Raw genomic sequence first — 5144 nt, forward strand, 5'->3', positions numbered from 1 at the left:
CATAGAATATGGAGAATAAATGGATAATAGATTATGAATACAAAATAAGTGGAGAATAGATTATGGACAAGGATTATAGTATAATATGGAATCGTCAATTGGAGCTTCATTCTCAATTATGAAAAAAATCTGCTATTTTGTGACTAAAAATCATGGATTGAACCAAAACAGCCATTTGTTAACATTGATTGCTGGTCAAGGAGGCCATGGATTATTTATTTTATGATGGTCTGATTCAAATTTTAGGGATCACGAACCATCATTAATTTTGAGCCCTGGTTGTGATTTTTTCAATTAAAGATATCTTTTTGTTAATCTTAAATTATTGACAGTAACTTTGAATGTTAAAAATTTTTACCTTTTTTCATTTTGTAATTGGAAACAGTGTTGTCTCGAGATCAAATTAATTTGAATTCTTTAACTCTACTTCTTTTTGTTAAAAATAAAAAAAATTTAAATCATATTTTCATGTTTTAGTCATATGTTTTGACTTTTTATTAAAATTAAATTATTTTTCAGGCTCGGCTCATTCAGTGCTTGCACCATATTGGTCTAAAACTCTTCAACAGAATTCTTTTTATGGTATGTAAAATGTTTTTATTTTGAATTCTTTTATTTTTAGCCTAATTATAAGGATGCACAACCTACGGCACTCTGACTGGTGATGTGTGGACCGCGGGAGCTTCTGAACTCAATTTAAAAAAAATTCTTTCAATTTAACTTTCGTTTAAACATTATGAATTTCCTTTAATTAAAATATTTAATTCAAATCTATATTACTCTATAAAATGCATATATTTTTTGCACTTTCTTAAAGCTTTTTTTTGGTTAGAATTTATATCACCATATATATATATATATATATATATATATATATATATATGTGTGTGTGTGTGTGTGATAAATTAATTAACGTGAAAAATAGAAAAAGTTTTTTTTTTTTTTAGTTTTCAATAAATTCAAATAATCAAAATTATTTAATTTTCTGCAAATATGTTATTAAGTTTACTGAAAAAATATTTAGTGCTTCATAATGTTTACATAAAAATCATCATATTTGCCACTAACAGGACTAAATATGTGTGCGGGCCTTCGCTGATCTACCTGCTGTACAAATGGCCCTTCATTCAAAAAAATTAGGCACCCCTACAATAAGTTTTTTTTTTCATACGGCTTTTGAATTAATTTTATATCGGAACATTCTATTCAATGCATGTGTTGATATTTTTGGAGAAGGAAGATGTTCTCCAATTTTACTGAAATGTTTTTTTTTCTCCATGAAATATTATATTTTGTTTTGTGACATGCTTTGAAATATATCTAGTTTTGGCGCATATACCCATAGTCTGTCTCCTGTCAATGACACCCATGAATTCTAGTTTTATTTGAGACTTCTAAAAGTGAAATAAATATCAAAATTTGCCAAGCAACGGACGAAATTTTTCCACGGAGGGCATTATTATCATTCCCGGTGTTCGTAACTAAATGTAGAATTAGTTTTAAAATTAATATTTATTCTCCAGAAAAAGTAATCATGATGAATTACAATATTGCTGTGCTACAGAAAAATCAATGTAAGCCACAAAAATTTCCAAATTGAGATATTTATATAGGTGATTTTTTTTTAATTTTATTTCTAGATGCATAAAGTTATTCTACGCATTTCAAAAATAATTTTTTTTTTAGTTTTCTGTGACATTATATTATAGCATTGGTAGTACCTGTACCGCAGCTACCCCTGTCTCGTAAATCAGATAAGTCATGAATTTGATAAAGATCCCGAAAAATCATGATTTTTTTGACCAAAGTCACAACATTATACATAGCTACCAACAATACTGGATTTACCAGTTGACTACTGAATTTCGCCTGTCTCTCCTGGTCTTCTGGTTAAATAAACATTCTCCTGGTTTTTGTACATTTAACAAAATTCCCTAAAATTTATTACGTTTTCTAAAAATAAATAAATCTCTAAGTAGTATTTTTACACAATTTATTGCTTGCTTGAATATTTAAATAAATATTACTAGTACATAATGTAATTACATGACATATTTATATCTTTGCATGACATATTTTTATTATGAGAAAGTATTTTTTTTAACATAATTTAAAATTGTTACATAATATATTTTTGAACTTACTTGAATTTTTAATGCCGAATTATTCTTGTGCGGAATATCAATTTGCATAAAAAAATAATTATATTTGAAAAAATAATAATTAACACAGTATTATTTCATATGTCTACTTGAATAATGTGTAATGCTTCAGAAAAGCATTTCACCTAATAAAATATCAGTACATTTGGTTGATGATAGATCGAAAAATGTCTACTGTTTTTTATACTTTAATAATAACATGAATGTAAAATACTTTCAATAACATTTACGCATATTGAATAATTTCTATTATAAAAATTTAAGCAAATTTTTGTGAAAATTAGGTCATGAAAATTTGTTTTGATGTCAAGAATTTGTCTTTTCTTGACGTGGTACAAACCTTGTAGGGTTAGCAGTTGTTCGCAAGTATTTACATTATTTTTTTTAACTGTAAATCAAATTTTTTTAGCGTAAAATATATATGCAGTATACTCTCGATGTGAATGGCCAGTAAAAGATTTTCGAGATAACAAATTCAAAACTAAATATGTTCTAAAAAGTAGAAAAATATATTCTAAGATTGTACTTTAAAAAGCACAGTCACGAAACAGAAGAATAACTACCATAAAATATGTATGTAATGATAGTTGACCATAAGTAAGAATACAACAATCATAATTTTATTGTCCCGCAGAGGACTGATCGTTAAGACACGGTTCCCAGCAGATAACCAAAGTCAAAGCTGCGGTCAGTGTGCGGGTGGGTCACCACTTGGATCAGTCTGCGTAGGGACCGAGAGTGTGCGTTATTGGTCCTCGTTAAACTGTTCTACCGTAAAGTGCTTAGCAGGTCGTCGGGCTACCGAAGCGGGGGTGCCATCCCCTCTGCAGAGGATCAAAATTGTGATGGCATGCCTTCGGATCATCCTCAGGGATGTTTCCCTGACCGTCGCGAATAGCCCATTGTGCAGCTCTAGTGCGACGTAAATTAACTACAACTATCATAATTTTATTTTTAACTGTAAGACAAAGGTAATTATGCAGTAAATAGAAAATAATTGGTTTGCTAATAAATTTATCTTGTGATTTGTACGAAAAAATTCATTTTTTATTTCGAAAGAAATTCAAGATAACAAGGTTTTAGAAGAAGCTCTTCGATGTAAAAATTCAAATTAACATTAGATGGATATATAATGCATAGCTGCCTACTCTACTGGATTTTGCCAGTTTCTACTGGTTTAATTAAAATCGTCCTGGATTTTGTATATTTTAGAAAAAAATCCGTAAAATTTAGTAAGTTTCATAAGAAAATTCATACTGAAATAGAATTTTTGTACAGATTATTGCTTGGATATTTAAATGAGTATTACTAATACATAATGAAGCGAACCTCATTTATAGAAATCAGTTTTTTTGTTATAAAATGTTCAGTTTATTTTTTTATTTAGAACTCTCTTTTTAAATTAAATAAAAAAAAATCTTTTAACTATCTTTGAGGAATTGTTTATTTAAAATTTTGAGTAAACATGTTACATAATATTTCAAGCTCATTTAATGTCAATCATATTTGGAAATTATTGCAGTTATTTTTTACTACTTTGACTATAAAAATTCTTAAAATTCTCTACGTGTAAAATATTTAGTGCAGCAATTATCATTAAATTTATATTATTCTGTAAAATGTAATGGATTTTTCCCTTATCTATGTTTTAATCTATGAAAATGCTAAGAAAGCAATTTTTTTTGACATAACAAAGTTATCAAGAAGATTCACTTAAATGTTTTTTTTTCTATAGCTCGACAGTGTTCTGCTCGGGGTGGTGACCTAAATATGAAGCTTGTTGATGACAGAGTCCTTATCAGTGGCAATGCTGTAGTTGTGATTCAAGGACAAATCAACTTTTAACTACACTTGTTAAATTTTATAATAACTTCGTACGAGTTGAAGAACTTAGTTAAAGAAGGGTGAATTTGAAAATAAGGTTATTGGTTTTAATAATATGCTGTGCTGCTAAAACATTAAAAAAATAGTTTTTGCTCTATTTTCCAAAGTTGATGTTCACACAAAGGACGCATAGCGTTTTTAAAAAGTGCCTAAAGATACTTAATTTTGATATACGTTTTTTTAATAGTCCTTAAAGGTGCTTATTTAATTCGGGGTTTGTAAAAAGTGCTTAATTTTCTATCTTTTAAATAGAAATTTGTTCCTTTGCTATGTCGATTGTCATTCTAAATTACAAAAAATGCATGATTTTTTGCAATGCAATTTTCTCTGTAATATTTATCAGAAAATAATTATTTTATCATGATTATGTACGGTTTTTGAAAATGTTTTTGAATTTTATTGATTTTATGTTTATAAATTGAGAACTTTAAGCAGTAGAATTTTTCATTTTTTATTACTGCATAGATTCTAATTATGATTTTATTTTTTGGAAAGGAATTACAAACATATTTTGAGTGCTTAAAAAGTATTTAAAAGTTGTTTATGTTTTGTTAAAAAATCTGGCTACGCACTCTGATAAACATACTTCCTCTAGATTTTTCATATCAAAGAAATACCATTTTATATTCATAATCTTAAGTTTTTTTTTTTATTATATATTTTATTTATCTTACTGTTATATCTGTAATTTTATACTGATTATACTTATTACCGATTAATACTGTTAGTAATTTTATATTTTATTTATCCTACTGTTATATAATTGTTTTTATTTTATACTATTTTGTTGATTTCGATGAGTAAACCACTGTTATTTCTTTATCTTTTTTTTTGGTCTGATTTTGACTATAAGTATATTTTTTGCTAATATTACAAATTTTCTAATTTTAGGGTTTAAAAAAAAGTTTTTTGATTTGACTTGTTTATCTATTATGTTAATGTATTTTGTTAATTTGATTATTGTTCAATTTGCTGTGATCATTAATCATTCATTTTGTTTCAGTAATCTAGTCACTGCTTAAGTTTTAAATATGTATAAGTTAATGTTAAGGTTTTCTGCTATATAAGCTTGGAATGCTTGCTGTTTTTATTATTTTA

The 5144-nt window shown here is 27.0% G+C and overlaps 1 long non-coding RNA gene across 1 annotated transcript; it reads left to right on the plus strand.

The window, feature by feature from the left end:
- Positions 1-461: 461 nt before the first annotated feature.
- LOC147816131 (uncharacterized) lies at positions 462-4083 on the plus strand. Its single transcript, XR_015431063.1, has 2 exons — positions 462-582; positions 3898-4083. It is a non-coding gene; the product is annotated as an uncharacterized LOC147816131 (long non-coding RNA).
- Positions 4084-5144: the final 1061 nt, after the last annotated feature.

The sequence above is a fragment of the Parasteatoda tepidariorum genome, chromosome 2 (genome assembly GCF_982258835.1).
Source record: "Parasteatoda tepidariorum strain Cologne lab strain chromosome 2, Ptep-v5.0, whole genome shotgun sequence".
NCBI classification, from domain to species: Eukaryota; Metazoa; Arthropoda; class Arachnida; order Araneae; family Theridiidae; genus Parasteatoda; species Parasteatoda tepidariorum.